The sequence below is a fragment of the Triturus cristatus genome, chromosome 9, assembly GCF_964204655.1.
Source record: "Triturus cristatus chromosome 9, aTriCri1.1, whole genome shotgun sequence".
Classification (NCBI taxonomy): domain Eukaryota; kingdom Metazoa; phylum Chordata; class Amphibia; order Caudata; family Salamandridae; genus Triturus; species Triturus cristatus.
In genome coordinates, this window is record NC_140592.1 from 33,132,841 (window position 1) to 33,153,183 (window position 20,343).

At 48.8% G+C, this 20,343-nt stretch overlaps 2 protein-coding genes across 7 annotated transcripts in view; one reads left to right on the forward strand and one right to left on the reverse strand.

Moving 5' to 3' along the window:
- The window catches only part of LOC146797314 (uncharacterized), a 421,742-nt gene that overhangs the window by 351,414 nt on the left and 49,985 nt on the right, over nucleotides 1-20,343 (reverse strand). The window lies entirely within an intron of this gene.
- LOC146797315 (uncharacterized) overlaps nucleotides 1-20,343 on the forward strand; it is a 102,313-nt gene that overhangs the window by 12,408 nt on the left and 69,562 nt on the right. The window contains exon 1 of one of the 6 annotated variants that reach the window (XM_085624307.1): nucleotides 13,658-13,996. The exons of 3 other annotated variants lie outside the window; for them this stretch is intronic. The gene's annotated coding sequence lies outside the window, so the exon portion shown is untranslated. Of the gene's footprint in view, nucleotides 1-13,657; nucleotides 13,997-20,343 lie in introns of those variants that run through there. 2 more of the 6 variants (XM_085624308.1, XM_085624310.1) reach the window with 2 other exon arrangements.

Here is a 20,343-nt window from a genome sequence, read left to right on the forward strand (position 1 = left end):
ACTGTCGTCATTGGTGCTCCCTGTCTGTTATGGCTCCTTGGAGCTCTCCTTATTGGTGCTCCCTGTCTCTTATGGCTCCTTGGAGCTGTCATCCTTGGTGCTCCCTGTCTGTAGTGGCTCCTTGAAACTGTCATCCTTGGTGCTCCCTGTCTGTAGTGGCTCCTTAGAGTTCACATCCTTGGTGCTCCCTGTCTGTAGTGGCTCCTTGAAACTGTCGTCATTGGTGCTCCCTGTCTGCAGGGGGTCCGTGGAGTTGTCGTCATTGGTGCTCCCTGTCTGTAGTGGCTTAATGTAGAAATAGTCACTGGCGCACTCTGCCTGTCTTGGCTCCTAGGAGCTGTCGTCATTGGTGCTTAATGTCTCTTATGGCTCCTTGAAGTTGTTGTCATTGGTGCTCTCTCTCTCTCTCTGTAGTGGCTCTTTGGAGCTGTCGTCATTGGGGCTCCCTGTCTGTAGTGAATCCTCAGAGCTGTAGTCCTTGGTGCTCCCTGTCTGTAGTGGCTCCTTGGAGCTGTAGTCGTTGGTGCTCCCTGTCTGTAGTGGCTCCTTAGAGCTGTCATCATTGGTGCTCCCTGTCTCTTATGGCTCCTTGGAGCTGTCGTCATTGGTGTTCCCTGTCTGCAGTAGCTTCTTTGAGCTGTCGTCATTGGTGCTCCCTGTCTGTAGTGGCTCCTTGGAGCTGTCATCATTGGTGCTCCCTGTCTCTTATGGCTCCTTAGAGTTCACATCCTTGGTGCTCCCTGTCTGTAGTGGCTCCTTAGAGTTCACATCCTTGGTGCTCCCTGTCTCTCATGGCTCCTTAGAGTTCACATCCTTGGTGCTCCCTGTCTGTAGTTGCTCCTTGGGCTGTCGTCATTGGTGCTCCCTGTCTGTAGTGGCTCCTTGGATCTGTCGTCATTGGTGCTTAATGTCTCGTATGGCTGCTTGGAGCTGTCGTCATTGGTGCTCCCTGTCTCTTATGGCTCCTTGGAGCTTTAGTTCTTGGTGCTCCCTGTCTATAGTGTCTCCTTGAAGCTGTTGTCATTGGTGCTCCCTGTCTCTTATGGCTCCTTAGAGTTCACATCCTTGGTGCTCCCTGTCTGTAGTTGCTCCTTGGGCTGTCGTCATTGGTGCTCCCTGTCTGTAGTGGCTCCTTGGATCTGTCGTCATTGGTGTTTAATGTCTCTTATGGCTCCTTGGAGTTGTTGTCATTGGTGCTCCCTGTCTGTAGTGGCTCCTTGGAGCTGTAGTCCTTGGTGCTCCCTATCTGTAGTGGCTCCTTGGAGCTGTCGCCATCGTTGCTTCCTGTCTCTTATGGCTCCTTGGAGCTGTAGTCCTTGGTGCTCCCTATCTGAAGTGGCTAGTTGGAGCTGTCGCCATCATTGCTTCCTGTCTCTTATGGCTCCTTGGAGCTGTAGTCCTTGGTGCTCCCTGTCTGTAGTGGCTCCTTGGAGCTGTCGTCATTGGTGCTCCCTGTCTGTAGTGGCTCCTTGGAGCTGTCATCATTGGTGCTCCCTGTCTGCAGTAGCTTCTTTGAGCTGTAGTCTTTGGTGCTCCCTGTCTGTAGTGGCTCCTTCGAGCTGTCGTCATTGGTAATTCCTGTCTCGTATGGCTCCTTGGAGCTGTAGTCCTTGGTGCTCCCTGTCTGTAGTGGCCCCTTGGAACTGTCGTCATTGGTGCTTCCTGTCTCTTATGGCTCCTTGGAGCTTTAGTCCTTGGTGCTCCCTGTCTGTAGTGGCTCCTTGGAGCTGTCGTCATTGGTGCTCCCTGTCTCTTATGGCTCCTTAGAGTTCACATCCTTGGTGCTCCCTGTCTGTAGTGGCTCCTTGGGCTGTCATCATTGGTGCTCCCTGTCTGTAGTGGCTCCTTGGAGCTCTCGTCATTGGTGCTTAATGTCTCTTATGGCTCCTTGGAGTTGTTGTCATTGGTGCTCCCTGTCTGTAGTGGCTCCTTGGAGCTGTAGTCCTTGGTGCTCCCTATCTGTAGTGGCTCCTTGGAGCTGTCGCCATCATTGCTTCCTGTCTCTTATGGGTCCTTGGAGCTGTAGTCCTTGGTTTTCCCTGTCTGTAGTGGCTCCTTAGAGCTGTCTTCATTAGTGCTCCCTGTCTCTTATGGCTCCTTAGAGTTCACATCCTTAGTGCTCCCTGTCTCTTATGGCTCCATGGAGCTGTCGCCATTGGTGCTCCCTGTCTATAGCGGCTCCTTGGAGTTGTTGTCATTGGTGCTCCCTGTCTGTTATGGCTCCTTGGAGCTCTCCTCATTGGTGCTCCCTGTCTCTTATGGCTCTAGAGTTCACATCCTTGGTGCTCCCTGTCTCTTATGTCTCCTTGGAGCTGTCGTCATTGATGCTCCCTGTCTGTTGTGGCTCCTTGGAGCTGTCGTCATTGGTGCTCCCTGTCTGTTGTGGCTCCTTGGAGCGGATGTCATTGGTTCTCCCTGTCTCTTATGACTCCTTAGAGTTCACATCCTTGGTGCTCCCTGTCTCTTATGGCTCCTTAGAGTTCACATCCTTGGTGCTCCCTGTCTGTAGTGGCTCCTTGGATCTGTCATCATTGGTGCTCCCTGTCTGCAGTAGCTTCTTTGAGCTGTCGTCATTGGTGCTCCCTGTCTGTAGTGGCTCCTTGGAGTTGTCATCATTGGTGCTCCCTGTCTGTAGTGGCTCCTTGGAGTTGTCATCATTGGTGCTCCCTGTCTGTAGTGGCTCCTTGGAGTTGTCATCATTGGTGCTCCCTGTCTGCAGTAGCTTCTTTGAGCTGTCGTCATTGGTGCTCCCTGTCTGTAGTAGCTTCTTTGAGCTGTCGTCATTGGTGCTTCCTGTCTGCCTTGGCTCCTTGGAGTTGTCATCGTTGCTGCGGCAGTCACTACTTTAAGGGCAGGCTGTAGTAGTTTTTTGGGTGCATGGCATTGGTGGGCTCCAAGATGTCGGTGGCTATGCTCCTACGGCCTGGCTCTGAGGGGCTGTGATCGCAGTAACGGGGGGTCATTGGTTATCCTGCAAAGGCTTCTTCCTCCGAGGGTTTGTTGTGTTTGGGTGCTCCTTGCCGGTTCTGGCTTGCCCTAGGTAATGACATCACTTGAAGGCTGGCCAGGGTGGGTCTTGCGTCTTCCACAAACTGTCCCGCTTATTGTACGTACTCCCTTGCTCCATCCTGTAGGAGGTTGCAGAACGAGCTCGCCATGCTGCTGTGGTGAGTCTCCAGCACATGTACACTAAGGTTCAAGCCCCTCCCCTTTCTATGAGTAGTAGGGATTGCACCACCAAGGCATTGTTGGCACTGCTCTACAGGAATACTCAATAACCGGAAGTACAATAAAACCTGTTCCACCCAGTCTGGCCTGGTCTGTATAAGGACCCAGTTATGAGAGGTGAACAAATCGCAGGGTCAGATTGCTTTCAGAAGGCGGGGTAATCAGTGTTTGCTCAATTTCCATCCCACGCCGAGTTGCAGACCTAAGAATGAGAATTTTCCTTATTTGGAGTCTGGTGGACAGGATCCTTTGTTTAAATTTGGTGGGTGTCCCATCCACTGTATCACAAGTGTCATAGGCTTCAATAAATATGTAATTCGGGCGCCAGATTGGACAACCACCACGGTTGTGCGCGGTATCCTGCCCGCCAAACTTCAAATAAGTCCTTAGTCAGTTTTGTACCATGAAAGAGTTGGGAGGGCATTAATATCTGATAGAACAGGTAAGGGTCATTACTGAGCTCAACCCCTGACCGTAGCAGTGTTTGGCTAACCGGAAACCAATGGGACAGATAGTGGCTGACCTAGCTCCCACCACCCACCCAGCCTAACTTTTCAGTAAGTGCTTGGTAAGAGTGCCAGAAGATATACCACCTGGGCAGGTGACCACCCCTGAAAACTCACGCGAGTCACTCCTGAAGCTCTAGTTTCTTGAGGACTTGTTCCTTTTGCTCATACCTGTGAACCAGTTTTGCAACAGAGTCAAAATACCTGTTTGATAAACACAGAGTCTCGAAGGAGCACTTGACAAATTGAGGAGATCCCTTCGACCCCGTTACCAGTCACAACCAGACTTACTAGCCAACCAAGTGGCCAGATGCCTCAAAGCACGACCAGCAAATTTACTACCACCTTCTGTCTTTTTGTCCACTCTCCTCTCAACACGCCACTCTAATCCCAAACTACCTTCCTGTAACAGATCTTCCATGGATCTCAGGGCTACTAGAAAAAATAGTCACTAGCCAAACCCAAGGATGCATTGTGCCTCGGAAAATCCTGGACACGCGCCAATCTGGGTTCAGACACAGAGTGGAGTCTGCACTGGGGAATGTATGGGGCGATCTACTCAAGCCTGTGGAGCAATCAATCAGCATTGGTATAGCACAGCGCTGTCACCCTCTCTAGGGTATCTGGGCTCAGTGGATGAAACATCAGACTAAAGGTCAGAAACGATCAGAAAGAGTCATAATAAAGGTCAGAAATTAGCAGAAAGTAACAAAATACAGGTTAGAAACTGGCAGAAAGCAGCAGAATGCAGGTCAGAAATGAGCGGAAAGTGGCAGAATAAAGGACAGAAACAAGTGGGACGGGGCAGAATAAAGGACAGGAACAAGCAGAAAAAGACAAATTAAAGGTGAGAAACAAACAGAAAGAGACAAAATAAAGGTCAGAAATGAGCAGCAAGAGGCAGAAAAACGAGCAGAGGAGTAAATAGTGGACTGCGGGCAAGCTGGACAGCAGGACCTGGCCCATGGACGAGAGATCACTCATCATGCAGATCTTACTAGAGCTCTGAGGTCATTTGGCACTGCAGACCACCACTCACCTCGGCTTGTCTTGTGCAGGAGGGTGCCGCACATTGCTTTCATTCGTTCACAGATTGTCGGTTCCGGTGGCCCCAGTTTCCCCGCAGAGCAATCCGGACTTCAACTAGTGGTTGCCCTCAGCCTGCTCCACTAGCGGTTGTATACACCTTGATCACCATCACCTATTTTGCCAATCAGCTGTCTCGATTTCCCATTTCAGCATTCTTAGCTATTAGGATGTGCCCTTCGCAGCAATTGTGTACCCTTATTGTTTGTAATTTTAGGCATTTTTTGTCTCAGGCATATACAATTAAGTCCTGATGATGATCTCCAGATCATAAAGAGGGATCGAAACGTCTTCGACATGGAGTACCATGACTATCGCAAATGTTTTTTATTTTAGGAATGGTAGCTTAAGTTAGTTGTGACATTATTTGTTTATTATTTGTTTAGTCACTTAGAAAATGTCTGAACTTTGTTGATTTATATTTTTTTGTTGTCTTGCGCGTTTCCCACTTTTTATGTTTTTGGTTGCTTCAAGATTTAATAAATACCTGTATTCCCTCATTTGATTTCCGCTGACATAAAAATTATTCAAATTCTATGGCCATTCTCTAATGTATCTGTAGGAAGGGACAGCTTGTTCCTCTATAAACACCAGTTCCTGCATGGCATGGACTTTCGAGGTCATGCCGTGCGGAAGCCTTGTGTGGCGTTCCCATTGCGGTGCCTTTTTCAAAGGCACCGCAATGGGAACGCCACACAAGGCTTTTCAAAGGCACCCGCGCGGGACCGCTATGTCACCCTCCAGACCCCCTTTTAAGTTGTAACCTGGTGTGCGGGTGGCGGTGAGTCTCGGCGGGGGAGCATAGCGGTTGTGGCTCACCCCGCTCCCGCACTGCCAAACTTGTAATTGACCCTTTAGTGGCATTCATCCATCTTCCCTTTTTATTTGGTTAATAAGAGGCTTCCTAATCCACCTCCACTCATAGTTGTGCGTTGACGGGTTAACAGATATCAGCCAATCAGTAAACGCACAGCCTGTGTCTTTGACACAAGGTCAACAGATAACCAAGAATTTTTTCCAGTGCTGACATCACTAAAGCTGTCGCCTCGTGCTGACTTTAAGATTGTTGGAGCGCCTAGAAGGAGGGGTACAGTGCCCTGGGCGACCATTTCTCAAAGATATTGGTTAAACTCGTAACATAGGCAGGTATGTGAATTGAAAGGTTTCCTTTATTAAAAAACCTTTCCATTGGCACTTAATCTGTGTATGTGTAATTTACACTTGAGTAAACACCCAAGGACATTTTGATATTCACAGTGAAAGGCAAATACAGGGTACGATAAGCCAGACACATTTTCGCTGGCACGTTATCTCTACATGCAGTAAGGAATACTTTGGTAGTCAGTAAGAAAGTTAATATGCAATTCTTTTTTTTATCTTTCAACTTACATATGACGTACATAACACGTTTCCCCCTTCTTTTTTCCATGAAAAATTATTTCCAACATTGGCCAGCCTTTCCCATAAGTACCCATTGATGCTTTAAGTGGTCTGAACACTTCTATGTCTCTGTTTATGTCAGGTGTCAGTAGGTGCCCCCGAATCTTTGTAAGTATTCCCTTTTCCCGTGCCCCTGAAGTCTACTTTTAAGTAGGCATTTTTATGACTGTGGCCTCTCGTCTGACGCTCCTCTTTTTCATGTGCACCCCTTCACACTCAGTCATAGTCAGTTCCATGAGAAAACCTCACCCGCAAAAACTTTCGCCTGATTCACAAACTGCGTATTGTAGCACATACCTCAGTTCCACAGTCCCACAGCAGTGCTACTTACTCAGTACAGAATGCAGTTTACAATTCGGTGAGTTTAAATCTCCACCTTCACCTTTCTGACCTTTTCTATGGGAAGAGCCTCACAGGTGTAAGTTTACTACTTAGGGGCCGATTCTGATGTCGGACGGACTCAGGTCTGCTGTCGTCGGTTACGGCCCTGCAAGTACGATGCGACCAAACAGGTTTCGGTCACACTCATGTACTTCACAATGCAAGCATGCATTCCGAGCGGAATGCATGCTTGCATTGTGAAAAGCAGGGGTGCAGTTCATCCCTGCACCCTGTGGCCGGCACCCCAAGGTGCCTGTCACTGGGTGCAGGTATCCACAGCCCAGGCCGCCATTTGGCAGCCTTGCATCCATGGGGGCCCTACTGGGGGCCCCCAAAGACAGTTTCTGACAGCCTTTTCGTGCCGGAAAGACCGGCACGAAAAGGCAGTGAAAAACTGTCATCCTACTCCCTCGGTCGTAAAGAGGCGGCCGGGGGAGTACTGAGGGATTTCCGGACGGCGGACGGGCTCTCCGAGCCTGTCGTCAGCCATCCGGAAATCCGAATCGGATTCCTTTCTGACCGAGCCCATCGGAATGGCTCAGTCAGAAAGGGATCCAGCCAACACATTCCGATTCGGTCGGAAGGGCTCCGACCATCGTTTAGAGCCCTTCCGGCCGAAATCAGAATCGGCCCCTCAGGAGCAAATATATACAAACTCCGAACTGGAGTAAGTTCAGCACCGCATATGGGCAACCACTGGTACTGCAATACTGTCCCATAGAAAATAATAATGAAAGGGATTTAAAATAGACTACTCTGGGAAATAATGTTAAATTAAACTAAACTATTTAAACCGGTTAAAAATATAAATAAATGTAATTCAATTTTAAAAAATCAAAAAATAAAATATGTTTATCATTTTAGAATAAAATATTTAAATAACAATTTTGAATGCACACGTTAATGTAACATTATTCAAACTAAAATATAATTAAATTACGGTGAATTCAATCTATAAATCTCTACTAACATTTGTAATACATAATGAAAAAACATATTTCTTTCACTGTATGTTGAATTTTTTATTTCAAAAGCAGAAAAATAATTGTAATTGAATTTAATTAAATTAAAATAATTCCATTTTAAATTGCAATTATGTTAATAGTGCTGTAGTATTTTTAATGTAGTTCTTCATTCTAAATAAATATATAGAGTTAATTTACATTAACATTTAACACATTTTTGTGTTTTTTAAGTTTACCAGACTTTTTTTTAACTTTTCCCTATACTTTACCCTAAGGAAATCTGTGCCCCGTTGGAAATAAATATTAAGTTAATTTAAATGTGTTAAATAAACATTCTTGTTTAAGATTTAAAACGAATTGTCAAAAGTAAAACGTGTGTGTTTATGTATTTTGTATTTAAAATGTATAAGAAGTTACAGAATTAATTTAAAATAATTTAATTACTTTTTTTTTTAAAGTTACATTTGTTTAAAAGGGTTATTAAAATATTTTTCCATAAAGTTATATTTATTTCTTTGATTATGTTTACGTTTTTAACATAAAAATGATTGTAAGTACATATTTAAAAAGGCAAAATAAATTAATTTAATGTAACATTATTCCAAATGGGGTTCTATTTTAAGTTCCTGCCTCCATTATTGTCTATGGGAGTTTGTTACAGTACCAGTCGTCGTCTATGTGTGGTGCTGGACTTACGAATGCTCCTTTTTGGCAACAGTAAATTACATTTGTAAATTTGTCTCCCCTCTGTTTTTCAGGGGATGGAGAGACATGTAAGTCTACAGTTGTGAGTAACTTTACACTTGCAAATGGTGACTAGCCAGAGTAGTAAAGTTACTCAAAAGTGTAATGGAAACTTACATTTGTAACTTACATGTGTAAGTTACATTTATGAATACCCCCTGGTATGTATTCTTACCTTCACAAAATGTTCGATGCCGATATCCTGGCCATGAGGGTGTTATGGCGGACGAATGTTCGGTCACTTGTTATTGTGTCATACGACCCCCAGAATATTTCACAGTGGCATTACTGTATTATTTTATGGGTGGATAGCCTTGAAAAGGTTTCTTAACCGTGACATAGGGCAACATAAGAACGTCCAACATCCCTGTGTGTGGATTCAGTACATGCTCCAGCTTGGCGTGACGGGCGGAAAGCGAAGGGACCGCCGCAGGAGTCCTAGCTCCGCTACTGGTGAATGTGGAATAACTCTGATGGCGCCACCTCTACACATCAACCGAAAACAGCAACAAAACCACAAACACACCACTGACCACACAGCTTCATGCGCTAAAACAGACCCTTTGGGGGAAATTAATCAACTGAGCCGGGACTTTGCATCACAAAAGTGAACCCAGCAGAACATGTTGTGTTGGGATTTACTTTCCAATGCAATCCAGATTTGCGTGAGAAAGTTGCCTAAAGTAAAGCAAAGCTGTGCTCTGAGCTACTTTACTCAAGGGAGTGTCTTGTGTGTGCTACATGGGATTCCCATGCAATCACCCGGGGGTTTTGACACAAATCCATATCTGCTATTAGTGGTGGACAGAGATTTGCACCTCAAACATACACCTCCTCAAGGTAAGCGTGGCTTTGAGAAAACTGTTCTGTTCCCAAACGTTTTCAGATTTTGCATGTATGTGAAACGGCACAGCACGCAAAAAAGTAGATAGCGTACTATATTTTTGCTACTGGAAAGGCCCCACCTTCCAATACGAAACCTGTGCTTGACAGAACGCAAGTGCAAGGGTGTCTGCATTGGCGCCATGGCAGCCTAAAGTGAACCAGTGCAGGGAGAGATAGAACCATGGCATATCCCCAGGCGCGCAACACCCATTGGACTCGTATGTGGCAGCCCGGGCTGAGACAGCTTCCCGGCGCACACACAGCCGCACCCGAGCACTTCACAGGTCTTTAAAAGACCATTTGCATGTTAATGAGGCCTCACCCCTTCTAAGAGCCCCTGCGGCTCCACTCTGCCTATTGCTTACAAGATTCAGCCCCCCGCCGAAATTTTTTCTTAGAACTCCCCCCCCCCCCCCACCCCGAAATTTGACTCTAGTTGCGCCTCTGCATATCCCTGTAGACGTGCCACTGTTTGAGTCTTTCCTGAAGTTGCTGCGCTGCATAGCACCAAAGAGTGGTCAATCTAACCTTCACTCTGGTTACTATCCTCGATGCCTGGGTTCAGTTAGCGCTGCGAGGCCATACTAGTCACACAATGCGCGCGAGTCAAAATAACTCAAACATAAAATAGCATTAAAGTCATCAAGCGGGGAATGGTTCGGCTGCCTTTTGGAAGCAGGTAACACTATTTTTCCTAAATATAAAGAAACAGACTCTGGCTTATTGCACAGCCAAAGACTGCACAGGTGAAGTCACCCTGGGCAGCGCGAGCTCATCTTACAGCACAGGACAGATCCCAGCAGTGACGTGATAGCTCGCCTTGTTTCGCAGCCCTTTGAGCCTCGCCAGGTCGTTCCCACAGAAACTAGCGAAGCGCCTGGGTGGGGTCATGCGTCGGTGCATTAAGTTACCTACCGTGGATTGCATTCTGCAAACAAGCAAGTTCCCTGCTGAGCTTTCTGCACACTAGAATCAGCTGAGCCTTCACCGAGCTCCCTGTGTGCTGCATTCACCTGAGCTCCCTGTTCACTGCATCCCCTTGAGCTCCCTGTTCACTGCATTCCCTTGAGCTCCCTGCTCACTGCATTCCCTTGAGCTCCCTGTTCACTGCATTCCCATGAGCTCCCTGTTCACTGCATTCCCTTGAGCTCCATGTGTGCTGCATTCACCTGAACTCCCTGTTCACTGCATTCCCTTGAGCTCCCTGTGTGCTGCATTCACCTGAACTCCCTGTTCACTGCATTCCCTTGAGCTCCCTGTGTGCTGCATTCACCTGAACTCCCTGTTCACTGCATTCCCTTGAGCTCCCTGTGTGCTGCATTCCCATGAGCTCCCTGTTCACTGTATTCCCTTGAGCTCCCTGTTCACTGCATTCCAGTGAGCTCCCTGTGTGCTGCATTCACCTGAACTCCCTGTTCACTGCATTCCCTTGAGCTCCCTGTGTGCTGCATTCACCTGAACTCCCTGTTCACTGCATTCCCTTGAGCTCCCTGTTCACTGCATTCCCATGAGCTCCCTGTTCACTGTATTCCCTTGAGCTCCCTGTTCACTGCATTCCAGTGAGCTCCCTGTGTGCTGCATTCACCCGAACTCCCTGTTCACTGCATTCCCTTGAGCTCCCTGTTCACTGCATTCCCTTGAGCTCCCTGTTCACTGCATTCCCTTGAGCTCCCTGTTCACTGCATTCCCTTGAGCTCCCTGTGTGCTGCATTCACCCGAACTCCCTGTCCACTGCATTCCCTTGAGCTCCCTGTTCACTGCATTCCCATGAGCTCCCTGTTTACTGCATTCCCTTGAGCTCCCTGTTCACTGCATTCCCTTGAGCTCCCTGTTCACTGCATTCCCTTGAGCTCCCTATTCACTACATTCCCTTGAGCTCCCTGCTCACTGCATTCCCTTGAGCTCCCTGCTCCTGTATACACTTGAGTTCCCTGTGCTATGCATTGAGTTGAGTTCTCTGTTTTGGTACATTCTCCTGAGCTCCCTCTGCACTGCATTTGCTTGAGTTTTCTGTGTGCTGAATTCACCTGAGCGCCATGTTTGCTGCATTGAGTTGAGCTCCCTTGAGCTCCCTGTGTGCTACATAGAGTTGTGCTCCCTTGAGCTCCCAGTTTGTTGCATTCACTTGAGTTTCTTGCATGCCGCATTCACCTACGCGTCCTCTGTGATACAGTGAGTTGAGCTCCCTGTGTGGTGCAGTCATCTGAGCTCCCTCTGTGCTGCATTCACCTACGCGTCCTTTGTGCTACATAGAGTTGTGCTGCCTGTGTGGTGCAGTCATCTGAGCTCCCTCTGTGCTGCATTCACCTACGCGTCCTTTGTGATGCATTGAGATGAGCTCCCTGTGTGGTGCAGTCATCTGAGCTCCCTCTGTGCTGCATTCACCTACGCGTCCTTTGTGATGCATTGAGTTGAGCTCCCTGTGTGGTGCAGTCATCTGAGCTCCCTCTGTGCTGCATTCACCTACGCGTCCTTTGTGATTCATTGAGTTGAGCTCCCTGTGTGGTGCAGTCATCTGAGCTCCCTCTGTGCTGCATTCACCTACGCGTCCTTTGTGATGCATTGAGTTGAGCTCCCTGTGCGTTCCATTAATTTTGTTTCTTGCATTTGCATTCACCTGAGCACCCTCTGCCGTGCCTTCATCCGAACTCCCTGAGCAGTACATTCACCGAACCTCCCCGTATGCTGCATGGAGTTAATCTCCCTGTGCTTTGCATTCATCTGAGCTCCCTCTGTGCTGGATTCACCTATGCTCCCTGTGTGCTGCATTGAGTTGAGCTCCCTGTGCTGTGCATGTATCTGAGCTGCTTGCTTGCTGCATTTACCTGCATTGCAGTGTGCTGAATAGAGTTGAGCTCCCTGCTCCCGCATTCATGTGAGCTCCCTCGCCAGTGCATTCATCTGAGCTCACTCTACGGTGCATTCACCTGAGCTCCCTGTGCGGTGCCTTCCCCGGAGCTCCCTGTATGCTTCATGAAGTTGAGCTCCCTGTGCGGTGCATGCTTCTGAGCTCCCTCTGTGCTGGATTCACCTATGCTCCCTGTGTGCTGCATTGAGTTGAGCTCCCTGTGCTGTGCATGTATCTGAGCTGCTTGCTTGCTGCATTTACCTGCATCGCAGTGTGCTGAATAGAGTTGAGCTCCTTGCTCCCGCATTCACGTGAGCTCCCTCTCCGGTGCATTCATCTGAGCTCCCTCTGTGATACATTAAGTTTAGCTCCCTGCGCTGTGCATGCATCTGAGCTTCCTGTGCAGTGCATTCACCAGAGCTCACTGTGCGGTGCCTTCACCGGAGCTCCCTGTGTGCTGCATTCACCTGAGGTCTCTCTGTGATACATTGAGTTGAGCTCCCTGTGTGGTGCAGTCATTTGAGCTCCCTGTGGCCTGCATTCACCTGAGCTCCATGTACGGTGCATTCACTTGAGCTCCCTTTGAGTTGAGCTCCCTGTGTGGTGCAGTCATCTGAGCTCCCTGTGGGCTGCATTCACCTGAGCTCCCTGTACGGTGCATTCACTTGAGCTCCCTTTGAGTTGAGCTCCCTGTGCGGTGCATGCATCTGAGCTCCCTTTGTGATGTATTCATCTGAGCTCCCTCTGTGATACATTGAGTTGAGCTCCCTGTGTGGTGCAGTCATTTGAGCTCCCTCTGTGCTGCATTCACCGGAGCTCCCTGTGTGCTGCATTGAGTTGAGCTCCCTGTGTGGTGGTGCAGTTACCTGAGCTCCGTGTGCGGTGCATGCATCTGAGCTCCCTCTGTGCTACATTCACCTGAGCTTCCTGTGCGGTGTATGCATCTGAGCTCCCTTTGTGATGTATTCACCTGAGCTCCCTCTGTGATACATTGAGTTGAGCTCCCTGTGTGGTGCAGTCATCTGAGCTCCCTGTGGGCTGCATTCACTTGAGCTCCTTGTACGGTGCATTCACTTGAGCTCCCTTTGAGTTGAGCTCCCTGTGTGGTGCAGTCATCTGAGCTCCCTGTGGGCTGCATTCACTTGAGCTCCTTGTATGGTGCATTCAACTTGAGCTCCCTTTGAGTTGAGCTCCCTGTGTGGTGCAGTCATCTGAGCTCCCTGTGGGCTGCATTCACCTGAGCTCCCTGTACGGTGCATTCACTTGAGCTCCCTTTGAGTTGAGCTCCCTGTGCGGTGCATGCATCTGAGCTCTCTCTGTGATGTATTCACCTGAGCTCCCTCTGTGATACATTGAGTTGAGCTCCCTGTGTGGTGCAGTCATCTGAGCTCCCTGTGGGCTGCATTCACCTGAGCTCCCTGTGCGGTGCATGCATCTGAGCTCCCTCTGTGCTACATTCACCTGAGCTCCCTCAGTGATGCCCGCACCGCAGCTTCCTGTACGTCGTGTCCTCCCATACTGTACACCTCACCTGTCCGTCATCAGCCTCCCAAGCAGCAGGAACGCCTCTGTTTGCACAGTGCTTGTGCACGGCAACAGGAAATGGTCGTATTTGCATGCGGAGGACACAGATCACTGGAGTAGCCGAGAGCTCTGAATCCAGGCGGACAAATCTCTCCCCCTTGGAGTAATATCGATTACTCCCGCTGCCATCTGAGCCATCTGATTGGAAGTGGGGGTCCCCTGCCCTAGAGTGCGCTGAACCGTGTGACCCTGGCACATTCACTGGGGTCCGTTGGCTCACACAGGTCTTGGACTTATAACGTGAGCTGAAAGTCTACACCTGGCAGCAATGAGGAGATCGGTGTGCACTAGATCACTTTTCTGCTGAGGAGCACAGCGGCGTCTGCAAGGTATTGTGACTTAAGTTCGGGCATTCATTACACCTACCCTTTTGGCTAAAATGGTTCTCATCTCTTCGGATTGGATGTTCTGGAGAGTAAAACCTTTAGACACAGTTGAGTATTGTATTATTCGCAGGTCATAGGAAGTCCCAACGCGTGATCGTTGAAGCCTCTTTTCAAACCCTGATGAGAGATGGCAGCCCCCCTTCCCCAGAGTTCCTACCACGGTCTGGTGAAGAGGGTCTACCTGAGGCCCAGGTCCTTCGCCATGACTGGGGTTTGTTCGTCATACTCATGTCAACCTTGGCTGGACATTGCATTCTCCCACCTCGCCAGAGTCCACGGCTTCATTTCTTAAAATATAAGTGTAGGGGGTCAGTAGTGTTTCGTAGGAGCCCCCCGATGCCACTGAATGCCAGGCCTGCTGAACACTGGGGCTTTCTGGTCTTCATTCATCCTCATCTCTGTTCCACTTTCCGACTCTTTCTGTCTCTTTATACCGTGAATAACAAGGCTGCCTAGTATTGATTCCACCTCGAGCCTCCTTCTTCCACCAGCCTACACTTCCTGTCTCTTTATCTCATGAATGCCCAGGCTGTCTAGTATTGATTCCACCTCGAGCCTCCTTCTTCCACCAGCCTACACTTCCTGTCTCTTTATCTCATGAATGCCCAGGCTGTCTAGTATTGATTCCACCTCGAGCCTCCTTCTTCCACCACCCTACACTTCCTGTCTCTTTATACCGTGAATAACAAGGCTGCCTAGTATTGATTCCACCTCAAGCCTCCTTCTTCCACCAGCCTACACTTCCTGTCTCTTTATCTCATGAAGAACAAGGCTGCCTAGTATTGATTCCACCTCGAGCCTCCTTCTTCCACCAGCCTACACTTCCTGTCTCTTTATCTCACGAATGCCCAGGCTGCCTAGTATTGATTCCACCTCAAGCCTCCTTCTTCCACCAGCCTACACTTCCTGTCTCTTTATCTCGTGAATACGGAGGCTGTCTAGTATTGATTCCACCTCAAGCCTCCTTCTTCCACCACCCTACACTTCCTGTCTCTTTATCTCGTGAATACGGAGGCTGCCTAGTATTGATTCCACCTCAAGCCTCCTTCTTCCACCACCCTACACTTCCTGTCTCTTTATCTCACGAATGCCCAGGCTGCCTAGTATTGATTCCACCTCAAGCCTCTTCTTCCACCACCCCACACTTCCTGTCTCTTTATCTCGTGAATACGGAGGCTGCCTAGTATTGATTCCACCTCAAGCCTCCTTCTTCCACCACCCTACACTTCCTGTCTCTTTATCTCAGAATGCCTGGCTGTCTAGTATTGATTCCACCTCATTCTTCCTACTCCCCACACTTCCTGTCTCTTTATCTCACGAATGCCCAGGCTGTCTAGTATTGATTCCTCCTCATTCTTCTTATTCACCACACTTCCTGTCCCTTTATCTCATGAATAACAAGGCTGTCTAGTATTGATTCCACCTCAAGCCTCGTTCTTCCACCACCCTACACTTCCTGTCTCTTTATCTCGTGAATAACAAGGCTGCCTAGTATTGATTCCACCTCAAGCCTCTTCTTCCACCACCCTACACTTCCTGTCTCTTTATCTCAGAATGCCCAGGCTGCCTAGTATTGATTCCACCTCGAGCCTCCTTCTTCCACCAGCCTACACTTCCTGTCTCTTTATCTCACAATGCCCAGGCTGTCTAGTATTGATTCCACCTCGAGCCTCCTTCTTCCACCAGCCTACACTTCCTGTCTCTTTATCTCACAATGCCCAGGCTGTCTAGTATTGATTCCACCTCGAGCCTCCTTCTTCCACCAGCCTACACTTCCTGTCTCTTTATCTCACGAATGCCCAGGCTGCCTAGTATTGATTCCACCTCAAGCCTCTTCTTCCACCACCCCACACTTCCTGTCTCTTTATCTCGTGAATACGGAGGCTGCCTAGTATTGATTCCACCTCAAGCCTCCTTCTTCCACCACCCTACACTTCCTGTCTCTTTATCTCAGAATGCCTGGCTGCCTAGTATTGATTCCACCTCATTCTTCTTACTCCCCACACTTCCTGTCTCTATCTCATGAATACCCAGGCTGTCTAGTATTGATTCCACCTCATTCTTCCTACTCCCCACACTTCCTGTCTCTATCTCACGAATGCCCAGGCTGCCTAGTATTGATTCCACCTCATTCTTCTTATTCACCACACTTCCTGTCCCTTTATCTCATGAAGAACAAGGCTGCTTAGTATTGATTCCACCTCAAGCCTCTTCTTCCACCAGCCTACACTTCTTGTCTCTTTATCTCACGAATGCCCAGGCTGTCTAGAATTGATTCCACCTCGAGCCTCCTTCTTCCACCACCCTACACTTCCTGTCTCTTTATCTCAGAATGCCTGGCTGCCTAGTATTGATTCCACCTCATTCTTCTTACTCCCCACACTTCCTGTCTCTATCTCATGAATACCCAGGCTGTCTAGTATTGATTCCTCCTCATTCTTCTTATTCACCACACTTCCTGTCTCTATCTCATGAATACCCAGGCTGTCTAGTATTGATTCCACCTCATTCTTCCTACTCCCCACACTTCCTGTCTCTATCTCATGAATACTCAGGCTGCCTAGTATTGATTCCACCTCATTCTTCCTACTCCCCACACTTCCTGTCTCTATCTCATGAATACTCAGGCTGTCTAGTACTGATTCCACCTCATTCTTCCTACTCTCCACACTTCCTGTCTCTATCTCATGAATACCCAGGCTGCCTTCTACTGATTCCACCTCATTCTTCTTTCTCCTCACACTTCCTGGCTCTTTATCTCATGAAGAACAAGGCTGCCTAGTATTGATTCCACATCATGCCTCCTTCTTTCACCACCATACACTTTGTCTCTTTGGGGTAGATATACAAGAAACTAAAGCAGTGCGGTGCCGGACGTCTATTTGCTGAGCCGTGCTGCGTTAGTTTTGCGGAACAGGGATGTGACATATTTACAACAATATGTCGCATTTCTGTGCTTCCCCCCGTGCTGGCGCACAAACTGTTTTCCATGCGCCGGTGCACGCACCCTTGCACCATGGTGCAAGGATGCCTGCATCGTAGGGAGATTGTTTTTGTGCAGGAAGGAACACCTTCCTGCACAAAAACAATCAATTGAGGTGATTTCCTCTTCAAATGCATGCTGTAGAATGCAGCACGCATTGAAAGAGGAAAAAAATGAGGAGAAATGAAAACATTTTTCCTCATTGCGCCTCCCTACGCCTCCGCTGGGGAGCCGTAGCATTCTGATGCATTTCCAGTTTTACGATTGCTCGTAAATCTGGAAATGCATCCGTGGACATGGGTGTTGCGAGAGAACACCGACAGCAACACCCATGTCACCACCCTAACACGCAAAGTGTTGTGCGAAAAGGGGTGATATTTACAAGCACAGGTACAGCCATGCAGGGTGGCTTTACGTGTGCTTGTAAATATCACGCAACAGGTTGCGCCGCCAGTGCATCACGTAACGTGACACACCGGCAGCGTAAGGGGCTTGTAAATCTGCCCCTTTATCTCATGAATACCAAGACTGCCTACTGTTGATTCTGTATGGGCAATTGGAGCATCTTGGCAGGAGAGACAGAGCAGGACTCTTTAACCTAAGGGAAATACGTCTCATTCCATTCCCCAGTGGAACTGGAATAAGCCCCCCCAGATGTCTGACCCCAGATCGTGAAGGCTCGCACCCGGCTGAACCAACAGCACTTGGCAGGTCTCCCAGCAGGACAAAAGGCATGAGACTGACAGAGGTACTGAGCCAGGTACTGGCCCATCCGGAGGGTTGGTGGCTGTAGTGGTGATTCACATGTCTGACCCACTTACTGTTCTCCTTCCTGTGGTCATAGGTGCCATGGCTCCAGTTCTCAGGGATGTCTGGGAGGAGCCTTCTCGTGGAGGGTTCACCCACTGGGGGGCTCAGCATTCACCTGGCGCCCATCTGTCCTACAGTTGAGACCCACTTCAGGTTTCGCCTCACCAAATGTGTGCCCATCTGACCTTCTCTTAGGGCCCATCCCTGGTCTCGTCTCAGCACAGGTGTGCCCATCGCAGTTATTGTGTCTCCACAGGTGTGCGCATCTGTTCTCCTCTTGGGGTCCATCCTTGTTCTCGTCTCACTACAAGTGTGCCCATCGCAGGTCTTGTCTCACCACAAATGTGCCTTTCTGTCCACCCCATGGGAGCCCATCCCTGGTCTCGTCTCATCACAGGTGTGCCCATCACAGTTCTCATATCTCCACAGGTGTGCCCATCTCAGGTCTCATTTCACCACAGGAGTGCCCATCTGTCCTCCTCTTGGGGTCCATCCCTGGTCTGGTCTCACCACAGGGGTACCTATTGCAGATCTCATCTCACCACAGGTGTGCCCACCTCAGGTCTCGTCTCGCCACAGGTGCGCCCATCTGTCCTTCTCTTGAGCTCCCTCCCTGGTCTCGTCTCACCACAGGAGTGCCCATCGCTGGTTTTGTCTCGCCACTGGTGTGCCCATCTGTCCTCCTCTTGAGCTGCATGCCTGGTCTCGTCTCACCAGAGGTATGCCTATCGCAGGTATCATCTCACCAAAGGTGTGCTTAACTGTCCTTCCCTTGGGTCCATGCATGTCTCATCTCACCACAGGTGTGCCCATCGCTGGTCTCATCTCGCCACAGGTGTGCCCATCTGTCCTCCTCTAGGAGCCTATCCCTGGCCTTGTCTCCCCACAGGTGTGCCCACCTCAAGTAAAATTTCAACACAGGTGTGCCCATCTGCCCTCCTCTTGGGAGCCCATCTGTGGGCTTGCCTCCCCACAGGTGTGCACACCTCAAGTCAAATTTCACCACAGGTTTGCCCATCTGTCCTCCTCTTGGGAGTCCATCCCCGGTCTCATCTCACCACAGGTGTGCCCACCTCATGTCAAATTTCGCCACAGGTATGGCCATCTGCCCTCCTCTTGGGAGCCCATCCCATGTCTTGTCTCATCACAGGTGTGCCCATCGCAGGTCTGGACCATTCACAGTTGTGTACACTGTATGGTGCCGACTGCCTGCCCCACGAGACACTCCTATACCCAACAGACTGCCCATCGCTCAGCATAACTTTGGGTCTGGTTTAGATCTTGGCGGATGGGTTACTTCATGACAAAGGTGATGGATATCCCTTCTGCTGAAATATAAAAATCCCATTAGATCCTATGGGATTAATATTTTGGCAGAGGAAATATCCGTCACCATTGCAACCGAGTCACCCGTCCGCCATGATCTAAATCAGGCCCTGAGTTTAAATGGAGCCCTTCTGGGAGAGGTGGGAAGAGAGTGGCAAATGTGTGTTCTACTTTCAGATACACTACATGACTTCTTATCGGGTCAGCCCCAGTATTCCCCGCTTCCCAGCTCTTGCCAGGTAAAGGTGTTAGACCACAAGTAAATCAGGTGTCGGAGGCTACAATACACCAGATTTTGATTAGGACTCAGGTGTTGGAGGGAACAATCCACACAATATGGATTAGGATTTAAGTGTTGGGGGCAACAATACACAGGACATAAATTAGGACTCAGGTGTCAAAGGCAACAATACACAGGACATAGATTAGGACTCAGGTGTCGGAGGCAACAATACACAGAACATGGATTAGGACTCAGATGTTGGAGGCAATAATGCACAGGACATGGAAAAGGACTCAGGTGTTGGAGGCAACAATACAAAGGACACGGAATAGGACTCAGGTGTCAGAAGCAACAATACACAGGACATGGATTAGGACTCAGGTGTCGAAGGCAATAATGCACAGGACATGGATTAGGACGCAGGTGTCAGAGTCAACAATGCACAGGATATGGATTAGGACTCAGGTGCCGGAGGCAATAATGCACAGGAAATAGATTAGGACATAGATGTCGGAGGCTAATATGGACAGGACATCTCAAACACTAGTGAACAGATTTACTACAAAAAGCAAATTGTTTGGACCAAGATCTTGCTTCCTGCCACATTTGGAGTAATTGTTTTCAGCCGTTTGGGAAGTAGCGTTTTCCGGAAATCTCAGGGGGAAATTGCATTTTGGGGCCCCCTTTTTCTCAGCCCCACTTGTAGGATCACCTAAAAACTTTCCAGGAAGAAGCTGAGGAAGTTTCATAAAACTTTGTCGAACAACTCCAAAGTTAGTATCAAACCAAAAAAGTTGTTTCCTATGAATGTGATCAAGGCCGTGGGACGGCCGAAACGCGTCATGGCGGACTAACTTGGTGGCAAATAAAGAATTTAGAAGCACGGATTTGGGTCCAGTGATGTAATTCGAGATGTCATCAGTGATGTCATGAGTGATGTCACTGACC